A 14668-nucleotide genomic window follows, 5' to 3' on the forward strand; every position below is an offset into this window, starting at 1 on the left:
ATATATATATTCACCTATATAAATTTGTCTTTTAATAAATCATTTTGGGACTCTAATATTCAACTAAGCAATTACTCGTTTTCCCTTGATATTATGAAAGTCAATAATTTTGAACCTGACATTCAATACCTTGTTGGTGTTCTATATATTCACATTTTCGATAGTATATAAATAGATTTAATATCCAGTAACGTAAAGTGTAATTATTACCCATAACAAAATCAGATTCCTGATAATATTAAGACTTATCTATATTTTAGAATCAACTAATGTCGGTTTTCTTTACAGATACGCTAGCATTCTCTAAATACTTTCTTTGTTTCCAAATATGTGTCCGTTTGTCGGTGTCCCTGTCACGAAAAAGAAGTAATAGAAAAAAATAATCAAATTCGCAAAAACATACACAGATAAGTATGTATGTTTGATAGACTTCACACAGACATACCAAAACAAAAAGACATTGTTAATGGTGAATTTTAGAAAAGTCTCAGTGATTTGATTAATGCATTTGTCTAGAGAATTGCAATTTTTTAAGTAGAATATCAAGCCGACGCTAGCGGTCTCTCTTCTCGTTTGCACATCCCCAGAGTATAAATAATTGGAATTATATAAACATGCGGAATAAATTTTAATTTAGAGGGAAAGACATAGAGGAGAAAAATCAACAACTGTAAGATGTATATTCCACTCTGTTACAGTTATTAGTTACCTGACGGTGACAAAGATATATAGCTTTTAGATTTTCCCGTCTTTATTCTTCCAAATTTTCCATTGTTTGTAAAGATTTATGTCTCCGGCCATATAATTCAAATTTACATAATTATTTATTTATTTAAATATGATGTAACTTCACTATAAAGTTAATGATTGTGTTTCAAGTTATACTGAAATTCATATTTTTAGAAAAGTTTTGTCTTCATTAGTCAGTTAAGTGAAGGGCAAACTCCAATGTTCCTATAAAAACTCATTGAAATTTGAGTGGATGTAGTCGTTAATCCAAATTATGTTAAACTGAACCTCTTGGAAGAATAATGTAAACAGAAAGGTAATTGCTGGAGAGATATGAATAAAAGAATGGAGAAAATGTTAAGTGCGTGATCTAGAGATACTTATTATTGTTTGGATGAAGAAAGAAATGTATACATTTGAAAGCAGAATTACTTCAAATGAGTAGATACTATTTTATTAGTAGTACAATGGCCCTTAGACGAATAACAAAATGAAAATTGTTATTGTGGATTTGCTTATCTCTAAGATAGCATATTTGAAATGGGATCGAACCATCCGGTCAGTGAGTGGCAACGTACGCTATTACTAATATAGATTTCTAGCTTTGATGCAAAGTCAAACATTTATAGTTAAAAATGTATACGATTGAATCTATCAAAGTATGTCTACTTCAACTTAGTTTCATCAAACTTCGAGATATAGAAGATAAATTCTAGTTGTATTCGAATTTAGAACATAAAGGAAAAATAACTAGATGCCAGTTCTCTATCGTTTCTGTCCCTCACTTCACCTTTTCCACTTCTCAATATTGTTAATATAGAAACTGTACTACATGCCATTGTTTGCTCATTCTTTATAAAGTGTTTATTAACTTAAAACCAAAATTATTATTCTCTTTCAAAAAAAAAACCTAATTTCTCCGATATTGTTTTACGAGAAAGGCCATATGAAGTCAGCTAATAAGTGAAAGGATTACTGATTTTTATACGAAATTGTTTATGAGCAATAGAATAATTTTGATTTATATAGGTGATAAATTTGTATTTACGTTACCAGATAATGAGAATCAATTTCACGGTTGAGCGCCAGTTCTTTTTAACGATGAGTGTTTAAGTAAGGCCTGTGATATTAGGATTGTAAGTTAAATATGGAGGATTGTCATCATCGTAGGTGATCGTAGGTTGAAGCATGAGAGGGGAAATATCTTATGCAGAGAAAAAGAAGTGTGTTAAAAGCGAATAAATTCGTGAAGAAGACTAGATTTTGTCCTTTTTTCACAAGATGCAATAGAGCGTTCAATTAAAATTCCATGGCCTAAATAATTAAGTTAGATGTAGCTAATAATTCTTCGTTTTACGTTGCAAAATTTTAGTGAGACTTCACTGAAGCTCTTGCCGATGTTTTAGGATGGAGACTATATTTCCAAATTCCTCTAAAACACAGCAACTTTGATGAAAACCTGCAGTAAACTTTCTTTTTAAAAGGTCATATTTCTGATCGTATTAAATAGATATGAATTAAATATTCTACAGACCATCATTATCAATAATTGTCTCCTATAATTGAAGTAGGTGAAATCGATCAGTAAACGTGGCGGTCAGATATGAGCGAAGTATATAATTTATGCTGCAATATTCAATATGAATATCAATTTAGTACAATGAGTTTCTCAGTGATAGTTGGAGTATTTTTAAGAACGATGAATCAACCAGTTTAATGAGAAGCATATTTTATCGATACAAAACTCTGTTAATATCCTAGTGGTAGACTAATATCAATAAACATCAATAGTTTTACGTATAGCGTATCTGTCATATTCACAATATAAAAATAGTAGTTATAATAGGAAGTTTAATAATAGTTGTAGCAATATTGTGGCGAGCTGGTAGAACCTTTAGAGAACGAGGAAGGAGAACTGGTTTGAGACCACACAGAATGTCCTTCTCCATGTAAAACCTGAACATCTGGAAAGGATCACAGATCTCATTTTCCAGACGAATGAGGTCTGGGGTCTTAGTGCAAGTAAAGGTGGAAAGCAAAAGACCGGGATTTGTGTATAAAACCATCGATCATCTCAGAGTTTTCTGCTAACACAATCAAAACACCAACAACAAACAACAACAGAGGTATGAGTAACAGCTTCAGTGAGGGTTCAAAAGGGCAATAATAACAGACCAACATCGTTAGTAACAGCCACAACATCAGTAAAGGCGGCATCATCAGTAAAGCCAATGTGGAAACAGCAACAACAGCAGTACAAACATCATCATCATCTAATACGTCAGCAATAGCGACTGTGATGACGGAAAATAACGAATACAACGCAATAATCGCCATCGGGGAGTGTATCCCACTCCAGCAAATTTTTTCTCTTCCTTCCCTTGTTCCTCTAGCTTCGACATGCATAAAGACATAAACACACAGGAAAACATACCCTGATCTGTCTGAGTCGAAGTTTTCCGAACAAACAGTCGACTGTGACAAGGAGTGGGGAGCTAAAGAAAAAAGCAACTAACAGAAAAACAACAAAACACAAAACAGACATAGAGATAGGTGGGAAGGACTACAATAAAAAGTAAAGTGAAAGTTCCTAACGAATTAAAACTGGTAAAGCTGACACCTGACAAGAATAGGAAAATTAGAGAGTTTCAATCATGAAAGTGAAAACGACCTGGAACAGGATCCTTTAAAGATTCCCTAAGAAAACTCATAAAGAGAAGAGGTTGTGACACTCTCGATTTCCAGCTGGTTAAGCCAATAAGGAAAGGGATTCCCTTTCCGTTTTCCTTTCTTTCTTACAAACATGACAACTTTAAGAAAGATTTGCATAAATGCACGTGACACATTTCTCTTCAACCAAGCCCTCATGCACTTCTTTGTGTTCTATTTTATAACGATGGTGAGGTTGGACAGCATGTGCTGGATGTAGTGAGGATAGCCTGAATGAGAAGCCTACTCTAAGTTTGTTCCTGTAAGCTGGAAAAAACGGACGGGAGAGAAGTGTTTCCCCTGGTGCCCTTGGCGGTCGGGCAGATCCAGGATTAGTGGTGTTCCGTGGTTATCTTTGGGTGCTGCATACTATTCGTGAATTTTTTATCATCAGTTTTCTGGTTTTCATCGTTTTATTGTTTACGCACGTATATGTAAATCCCAACTGTCTTATGCCGTTGTACTGCCTGAAATATATTTTGCAGCCCTTGTGGCTAATAAAGAAAATATGATCACGACTGGAAGTGAAGTGTCACTTATTTGATATTTTTCATTTGTAACTTTTGTTTGTTAATTATTTCTACTGTCGAAATCAAAATAGGAATTATCTTAACACTTATGAATGTCGATACAGTTTTCCTATCCCTTTTGAAGTTGTATATTGTATTTGTTTCATCTTTCTGACTCGCTCTACTGTCACTTCACAGCTATGACTATAATCATTCTTGTCGTTTTCATCAACCACACGTCACATGGCTGTTAAAATTCTGCAGACTTTTAATGACGTTCTCGTTCACCTGATAACACTTTTGTTGATATGTTGAGACTATTTCTCCTGCTACTGAGATCTTCTCAAAGTTCATCGTTCAGTGAGTAACTCAACCAATGTAGATATAACTAAAGTGGTTTATATTTACTTTTAGATATATTCTTCAATTCACATATAACGTGAATATTATTCTCTTTCTCATAAATTTGAGGAAAAATTTATAGTTTGCTTAAGTGGAACTTAATGCAATTTAGTAGCAGGATTTGTTACCTCCTTTAGAGATCAAAGGTTCAACCTTAGTCTTTAAATTGATCTTCTTTAACCATCGCCTGGATCCTTCGACTTCGGTCTTCTCTCATTTACTTACTCTTTCTCTTCCTTTCTTTTTCTCTCTCTCCCTCTCTCCTTCTCTTTGTTTCTTGAAAATAATATATTCTAATTTTCTATATTTTCGTTCAATTTTTTGTATTCTCTTTCTACGCCTCGTTTTCTTTACTTTTTTCAATGATCTATGATCCTTTTGTTCTTTTAATAAGCAATTTTGAACAGTTCATGTATCAACCAAAACTATTCTCGTCCTTTCATTTATTCTTCACTTCTTTTTATAGCTATCTTTGTATCTATAATTCATCAATGCAGCTGTTCAGAAGGAATATACTGCATGTTTTCAATAGTTTTCTTATTCCCGCTAAACTATTATGTGATTCAATTCTCTATTTTTTTATATAGATTTTTACAATTTCTCCGTCAGGTAATTGCGCCTTTCTAAAATCAAATACTTCTCTTTACAAACGAGCCAATGAGGTCAATCGATCAACTGAAAATAACTCAATTTACATCAAATTACATTGTAAAATCTTAAAAATGGAAGCATTTGATAATGTAGTCTTAGATAGACTATGTCTAAAGAAAAGACTATTTAGTCGTGGCTAGAAATTCTTTGATCATAAGTTTTCTCCATACGGGTTGACCTGAGGCTAAACAATCCTTTTTGCATCACCAATAATCCAAACTTCTTCAAAAGTAAATTGCATGCAAAGTAGATAAATTGATTTCATTAATTATTCACTATTTTCAAATAATTCAGATACAATAAAAAGTTTAGAGTTATCATTAAGTTATCATAAACTACCATCCTAATATATTCCACTTTTGATGTTTATGTTCTGAAGGCGTTCTTCATAAATATAAACTCTGATTTTCAGAATGTCTTACGCTTAACGCTGACATATTTCTGGCTTCAATGTATGGCTATATATTCCGTCTTTTTAACTATAATGCCTAGTTACTTTAATATTTCGCGGGGTGTGGGGTAATATTTTAAACAAAAGAGAATGCGTAGTGCCCATTAACGCATATTTGGTCTCTATCGCTAGAATTGAGCCTTGGCTTGAATGTTTGCAACAGAGAACTCCCTGGATGCATCTAAGCGTTGGGTGGTGGTGATGACAGATCAAGTCTGATATCCAATAACAGGAATTGCGTCTCCGATGTGTTTGCACAGTTTCAGTATCGCAAATTTCACCCACAAAGATTTTGGCTGATCCACGGCTATGGCCGTAAATACTTTCCCTAGGTGCTGCGCATTGGATTCAAATCGTGTCAACGGAGTTATGAAGCGAACTCCTTGACTATCGATTCAGTGACTTGTGTCGTTTCATTGATTCGTGCAAAGTTTCATAATACTGTGAAATCTTCAGCCTCTTTCCTAATAATAGTGCTCACACAAAAATAAGATATGATACTCCCATAACATAGTCTATCTATGACACACTTAGGATTTCAAATGTTATTCCTGTATGCTATCAATATCGTTTTTTACTTTCAGAGAATCACATTTTCCCCAACAAAACCAGGGGTATGTTTAGCCGTTCAGGTATTCATCGAATATGTTGCCGTCTTAGACTTTGTCTTCAATCAGAACTACAAACAAATGCTGGGTTAATAGATACAGACATGGAACTATAGCGAAAATGGAGTTTATTTGTCGTTGGTGATGGTACTGCTGACATTATTGCAATTATTGTTTCTGTATGTTTTCCCTTACAGCTTTTCGCCACGTTTCTCTGGAATATTCGTTCAAAGAGCTTTTAGATACTTAAAGATTGGCTGACAGACTTTGACTTATCTACTCTTTAACCACGTAACTTACACATCTCGTAATTTATTGCTATCAACTGAAGACCAATAAGACGAAGTCAATGGTGTGACTGCATGTGAAAAAGTTATCAGTTTTGAGAAGTATTATCTGAAAGTACTCGGAAGAGAAATGCAAGAGAGCTTGTCATTGGTACAGGTCATTGCTCTTGATACTTTAATGTTTTGTATGTTTGTTTTTTATGGAAGACAGTAAACTCACATGTGTAACAGTTTTCTACCGTCTAAGAACAGTTCTAAGGAATGGCGTCTTTGAATTGTTTAATTTGTGACATATTTTTAATACGTTATTATTTACGCCTACACGTCTTTGAATTGTTTAATTTGTGACATATTTTTAATACGTTATTATTTACGCCTACATGCTTGGTTAATAATTTTCTCATTACTACTTCCTCAACTACAGTGAAGTCAATACTTCACTGGGAACTAAAAAGGCCCATACATATCTGGAACTGTCTCTTGTACTTACCGAAAAAAATAAAATGAGGCATAATTATTTCCTAATTAGATTTTTTGATGTTCACTACATTAAATATGTCAACATTATTGTTTTTCAGAGGAATGGCTCATCTAAATAATTTATTCTCTTTTACAACATAGCATTTTCACACCTTACTCGTTAACATACATATACTTGGTGATTCTTTCGTCACTACCTCAGCAGATATAGTGACGTCTATGCTTCGTTGGGAGGATGTTTACTAAGGAGATGGAAATATTAACCACCTCTTAAGGGAATGCAGTAAATTAGCACAAAAAGGGTATAAACACAGGAATGACTAGAACTGACTTTCCTCAGAATCTAACAAATACAGAATGTGTAGTCAAACTGGAGAAACACTGTAGCATGTTTTTGAGCTAATGCAGGTAATTGGCCCCAAGAGAATATAAAAGAAGTCATGACCATGTTGCTAAAATGGTTTAATGGAACTATATAACAAGTTTAGATTGTAAGGAATGATAAAATGGTTGGGGTAGAAATGACAGAAAAAGATACCTTGGGACATCATGATTTATTATGATCATGGAGTCAAAAATCGGAAATCTGATACGGTACTGGCATACAAGGGAGGCAATTGTACCTGGTGGGACATCACATGTACTAGGAACAGCAGAATCTCTGGAAAAGGAGAAAACTGGCTAGATAAGAAGCTCTGAAAAGAGAAATCAAAATGGGATGTATTATGTCAATAATCGTGTGTGCCCTGTGTACAGTTAGCAAAGAAATTATATACTTACCTTTTTCTACACATGAAAGCAGCTTTTCGACACTACCCACAAACTGACAATGCAGAGACACTGAACATGTGCGAAAAAGCTGTGAAATGTTGTCAGGCACACACGGCTTGTGCAGTGAGTACCTAGCAATATTTCAGATGTTAAATGATCGACCTTACACTAATAGGCAAAGTGTGAAATAATACGACAATGCAAGTTCACTGTCTTTGCTAGTGCATCTGTCCCAGGGTTTACCATCTACGGCATCCCGATACCGTCAGTTGTGTGGATTGAGCAATAAATGGACCACCTGGCAAGGGCCACCTGGCAAGGGCCACCTGGCAAGGGCCACCTGGCAAGGGCCACCTGGCAAGGGCCACCTGGCAAGGACCACCTGGTCAGGAGGACCACCTGGTCAGGAGGACCACCTGGTCAGGAGGACCACCTGGTCAGGAAGACCACCTGGTCAGGAGGACCACCTGGCCACCTATCCAATTGAAAAGAAATGAAAGACCACACGCTTCAAATTGATTAGAAGTTTCCTGGGGCGGAGCAAAATAGACAGGCTGGAGTGATGTAGGTGTTAGACACTGATCTTTCAGCTACAGCTTTCTCGTAGCCCACGTCTGAATGAGACTGTCTGTTCAGCTCACGATCTATTCAATATTTTTCTCCACTTCGAGACCCTAGTCCAAACATCTTGACTGAGCTCTGAGTTCAACAACGAGAGTCACTGCTTGTCAGCATGGACTTCTTTTGGAATGTGTTACAATCCCACCTTTCGTTTTGAGTAAATATTTTACTTTTATCCAAATTTCATTAACTCCTCGATTCCAATTCAAAGAACAGCACGGCTGAGGGATTCACCTGTACATTGTTGTTACTTCTGCTCTTTCTGCTGCTGCTGCTGCTGCTGCTGCTGCTGCTACTGTAAGAATTGCTTGTCTCTTTTTCTTATTGTGTTTGTTGTAGCTCCTTTTGCTTTTTTATGTTGTGTTTTATTGTTGATGCATATTTGCTTATTTGTTGCTGTTTCTGTTACAGCTGTTGTGGTTTTTGTGATTATTGCTGTTAATTCTTGTTTTTGTAGTTATTTGGTCCATTGAGAGTGAACTTAAATCCGATATGTATCATCCCAAATCTGTGGCTTTTCCTTTGGATGAAAGCCCCGGCGAAGAGGGGGAAAACTTGCAGTTTCCTTCCAAAAATCTGGCATACACTTGCTGAGGTATGATAAACATTAACCAACGGAGTCCGTACGTAGCATCAATCTAGCCTAGTTCTTGCGGAACTATTTTGTCCCATATAAATGGGATCTTAACAAGTCCCTGAGACTTGGATTTGCTCGTGACCAATGTGAGCATTGCTCTCTGTTGCAGATTGCCACTACTCTCTCAGACCGTCTCTTTTTAGTTATCTCTCCAGATAATATCTCTTCCAAAGCTTTTTTTCTATTTACAGTGGAGCTAGAAAACTGCAACATCCGATCTTAGTGATTGATGTACCTGTACGGTTTTTATCCTTTTCCATCAACGTCTCCGAATTGGTTCAAATTTCCTGCATCAGTATATTTTTGCATGCTAATTATGAAAATGAAATTCATCTTTTACAAAATTAATAATTAAAAAGTTACAAGCCTTTAAACTTTTGCTAATTTTAGTCAACCAGAAGTCTCTTTTATTGGATTGGCCGGAAGTCATAATTTCCACGTGTTGACAATAAGAAAATGAAAATATTACGAATCCTTGAAAGACATATATATATATAAAGAATCTAATGAGGAAAATTAAAACACAAGGAAATCCCCCTTTAAAGATGTAAAATCTAATTAGAACATTATGAAAAAGCATTTAAGAAAAGTTCTGAAATAAAAAGCTCAGTGAACACTGAAATTTTGCAATGCACTCAAAACAGTTTTTACAAGTGGTCGCAATTCTCATATCTCCGCTACCACATGAACTCATGCCTACAAGTAAATCATAGGAGGATGAGTGCCACTGCACCGTTTATTTCCCCAAATGGTTACCACTTGTAACTTATGTGACCCGTCTTGCGAGTTGATAAACCCAATCCAGTGATCCACCATTCTATGCTGAAACTGGTACCTTGGTGTCTGGTATGTGCACGTATCCTTGCCGGAAATCCAGAAGTCGCTGCATATAGTAGTTCTCAGCAGAACCGACTTTTCAATACACTCCTCCAATGTTTCACGATTGCGACGTAGTATAGGATATAGAATTAACTGTTGTGCCTCGCGACACACTCTGCACAGTTGCAATAATTAACAGCTGTGATGTGGCACATGACCAACTCCTCCACAACAACAGACAGTATTCAATTTCTTGACCCTGGAATAGTCAAGTAGAGAACTGTAGCACTGAAAGCCCTGAATAATACAGAAAGCAGACAATAAACGCTGTTGTTATGAAAACAGACGACACGTATAATAGATAATAGAGGTCTTCGATTGGCTAAAGTTAGCCAAAAATTTCAAACTTTAAAGCATTATGACCTTTTTTATTAATTTGCGTAAAAAAAAATGAGCGCCATTTTCGTAATTAGCATGGAAATCAGTGAAGGAAATTTAGTCATAATCAGACACCGCGAACGACAATGACAAGATCTAATGGTTGTTTAGATTTGTTGTTGCTGTCGTTGTTGTTGTTGTTCGGTAACGGGATTGCTGGTCACCTCCTTGGGTGGAAGTGTCATCACCTTAATGCATGATATTGACCTTGTAATTTTTATTGCTTCGGCTTTTCTTTCGAGTTAATGAAACATCTTTTGAATCACTGCGCGGTTAAAGGTGAAATCTGATTTTCTTTTTTTTTTTTTGTTTATTCTTTGTCTCGTCATTGTCGTTCTTGCATTTTTTTTGTTCTTATTGTGACTGCTGCTGATTTGTTCTTGTTTCTTGTTGTTGTTTTTGCTGCAGCTAATACTACTGCTGTTACAAATGGCAGAGTAAATATTCTTATCCGCATGTCATTGCAGTGACGTCTGTGCAGTAGTAGTATTTGTTTTTATAGTGACGTCAATACTTTTGGTTGCTATGGCGACAATAATGGTCACTGTTACTATAACACTTGTCCTTTTAAAATATTGTAGAGTCATTTCTATTTTCTCTCGCTCTCCCTCTGTCTTTCTCTCTCGTCCGTTCTCCCGTTTTCTCTCTCTTGCCCTTTCTCCCATCTCTCTCTCTCTCTCTCTTTCTCTCCCTCACACTTTGAATTACCTTTTTTTCTCCCCGAAGTACCTTAGCTGAAAACATTCTGATGCTATCATAGGAATCTGTATTTTTTTTTTAATACATTATGAATTTTTAAACATCACTTAACGAGGGAAGTGCATACTAGTGGGGCCGAATAAAAAGGAAAACTATATCCCAAAGTTTCGTAGTTATTGCTCTACAAAACTGTGATGCATGCGGATTCCTTTTAGGGCGAAAACGATAAAAAAAATCTTAATGAAACATGTGGGAATACAAAATTCCATGGTGAGTAGGCGAATGCAAACAACATCAATAACAACAACAATGATAATAATTCTCATTAATTTTCGACACAAGTCCAGCAATTTTAAGAAAAGTAGTCAAGTCGATTACATCAACCGTAGTGTTCAGCTGGTTCTTATGTCATCTTCCTCGAAAGGATGAAAGGCTAAGTTGACCTCAGCAGTATTTGAACACGAACCGAAAAGAGCCGGAAGAAATGTTGCTAAGCATTTTTGTCCGACATGGTAAAGACTCAGTTCGCCGCCTTTAATAATTCTTTCTGGCACAATGACCAACATTTTGAGCGAAGGAGTAAGTCTATTACATCCACTGGTACTTATTTTATCAGCCCCGGAAAGATGAAAGGCGAAGTCGAACTCGACGTAATTTGAACTCAGAAAGTAAAGACAGATGAAATGTCACTGAGTCTTTTGTCCCACGTACTAATGATTCTGCCAGTTTGGTTTATCCTCTCCCCCAATATTACTGGTTTCGTGCCAAAATTTGAAATCTTTATTATTATTATTATTATTATTATTATTATTATTATTATTATTATTATTATTATAAAGGTAGTGAGCTGGCAGGTGCCGAGGTACAGGCCCGCTGACTTTTCTAGGTTGATTTTTACTTCTCTCACTGCCTCATAGTTCCTTAGAGCAGTGCATATCACCTCGGTGTGTTTGGTATTCGACAGTATCCGATGTCGTCCTAGTGTACCAACACGGAAATTCTGTATCTTAGTTCTGGAGGGATACCCCTCAACATGGTGGTGGCTCAAGAATTAATACACATACAAGAGATGAAGAGAGACAACATTTATGGACCGAATGCTTGATTCTCCTAACAAGTCATATAAAAGTAAAATTCATTGGGTAGAATATCCAAACCAGGTTGAAGAATTAGTCAAGGGCCAATCAATCTTGCCGCAGGCACGTCGGTTGCCAAACTTTTCTAAAGCATCATTTTTTTTTAACGTAAGTCTTCCTCTATTCTAGTTGTCCCTATCGCTTTGCCCATGTCGATTCTATGCCATGCTATCTTTGTCTACTGGTCTACACAATACTCTATCTAGATACACTCTGGATGGCGCGATGCGGCTTATTCATGCTTGCACTGACACCTTCGACAAATTTAATCCGTACCTGTCAGACAAACGTCTGAACATGTTTGTAAGGTTTTTGCACTCCCTTTTCTAACAACTAACCCCACACAACTCAAACATGCTTTCAAGATGGCGTTCCAGAGCGCAGTGTTCCAAGGAAAACAACCAAAATCCTCAAGATATCTAGCTGCCCAAACACCATGTCGGGGTGTATACAGCTACTAGTCTCAAAGTACCTTATTCACTGCTGCTCACACTCAGAACTACAAACTTACTCTCTGGGTGCATTAAGATCGTTCGTATCAAGAGATTCCCAAACAAGACAGTCACTCAACCTCCCAATCCCAGCCGACTTGAAAATATATACTTCTAATATCCTTCGAAAATGTAGCATAGTGGCTCGGAGATAGCTGCCACAGTTGTTGTGGCTCATAGCCGCAACATCTGTATCTAGCGAATGTAATTGTTGAGCAGATTTCCTTGGTTCCGTGGTGATCCCTAGCTAAGTGCATTTATAATGCCTACCTTAAGTAAGGCCATTAATTAGAAGGGGGAATGGGAGACAGGACACTTACCTTAATCTTATAGATAGACAGGTATTCCGTCCCCCTGACTGGTTGTAGGTGTTTTCACAAGCATTACTTTGTATAGATTTTTGTTTATATTTCCCCTGTAGTTTCCTACATTTTTGGAGTATTTGTCTTTTAAGGCGTTGTATGTGTGTTGAGATATTTGGATAATTTTAAGCGTATTCGAATGCTAATTGAAATTCTTTGTTTGACATGTTATTGTTCTAGCTGTTACTGTTGTTGCTGCGACTAGCACTGCTATTACTTTTAATTACTATTCTCTCAGTAGTATTGTGTAGTAGGAGATAACTGCAAAAGACGGCTTCACCTTCAAAACCTCCCCGCAACCTTCCTCTCTTGCTGGCTGATAAACAAAGACAACGCCACTTTCAAATTTTTTTCTTTTTCTTGAAATTTTGTGAGTAACAAAAATGGTTGATCAGTTCCTTGTGATTTTGGTCAGTTAAAAAACAAGATAGAACAATAAAATCAACGAAAATTACTTCTTAAAAGGAAAACAGTGTACAAACTCATGGAGCTTCCAAAACACGTTCAGCGCCAGTGATAAATAATAACATTAATAATTGTTTTAAAGTTTGGCATAAGACCAGTAATTTTTGTGCACTGGGGCTTAGTCGATTACATCGATCCAGTACTTGATTGGTACTTTATTTTATCGATCCCGAATGTATCAAATGTAAAGTTAAGCCCGGCGGAGTTTGAACTCAGAATAATAATCAATAATTTTCCAGAGGAACGCTTTTCTCTCCTTTTTTTTCTGTAATTGTACTGACTTTTTGTTGATTGTACTCATCAAATTTAAAGAAGCATCCCCCCATGGGCAAGAATAGGTGAGAAGTGGTTCGTCTCCTTTTTCTGGATGATGTGAAGCTATATTTCAAAAACAAGAACCAACGGGATTCCTTACATTATCGAAAATACGCTATAGAGCGCGTGGGGAGAATCCACATAAAGTACTGAAATAATTCCAACTAATAAGCATACGAACTTATTATATGTAGAAGAAATATATAAATATCTTGGAATACTGGAAAGTGAAAAACCAAATGTATAAAAATGAAGGAAGCCTTCAGCAAAGAATATTTTTGCCGAATGAAGATAACGTTAAAATCCAAAATGAGTGCGGTAAATATCATACAAGCAATGAAATTTGTGGCAGCATCCCTAATAATAAGCTATGAAATAAGAATAATTGAATGGAGATAGAATGAGCTGAAGGACATCGACAGGAAAAGATGAACCCAATGCTCCGACGACAATAGCTATAATTTCTTATGTTTGACTCCTGTAGCTGCCACGTCTCAATTCTCAAGTCTCCATATTTATCAACCTTTTCTCTTTCGTGGTGATAAGGTGATCTCCTGGTACTGCCAGAATTTATAAGCACTGTCAAGTCCATTTTTGTTAAATCCTTCTGCATTAGCAGCATACTGTAGCAGGTCTTGATCGCTGATATCAAATATTCTGCCATGTTTCTTCTTTCATTGTTGATGCACCCCCGTACGCTAATCTGCCCACGTCCACCTATACCCTCTTTATGTAGAGCCTGTGTACATTGGGGTGGAGGGCACCATACATTGTCATTGTCTTTCGGGTAAAGCGATCGAGTTGGTTAATCTCCACTTGTGATTATTAGTATCATTATTATTATTATTATTATTATTATTATTATTATTATTATTATTATTTTATGTTTGACTTTTGTTTTGCATTTGTACAAGTTGGATCCAAGTCTCACCCAGAGACCTCAAGAGACAACAAGTTAGAAGTTCATGTAGGTGTTATGCCTAGGGTACCATATATTTGGATTTGTACAGTTTTGTTCTAGTGAATATTTAAGAAACCATAAGAAAATTATCTGTTTGCTTTAAAATTTGAGATCACATAGACAGTAT

Source organism: Octopus bimaculoides, chromosome 1 (assembly GCF_001194135.2).
Source record: "Octopus bimaculoides isolate UCB-OBI-ISO-001 chromosome 1, ASM119413v2, whole genome shotgun sequence".
In the NCBI taxonomy this organism is placed as follows: domain Eukaryota; kingdom Metazoa; phylum Mollusca; class Cephalopoda; order Octopoda; family Octopodidae; genus Octopus; species Octopus bimaculoides.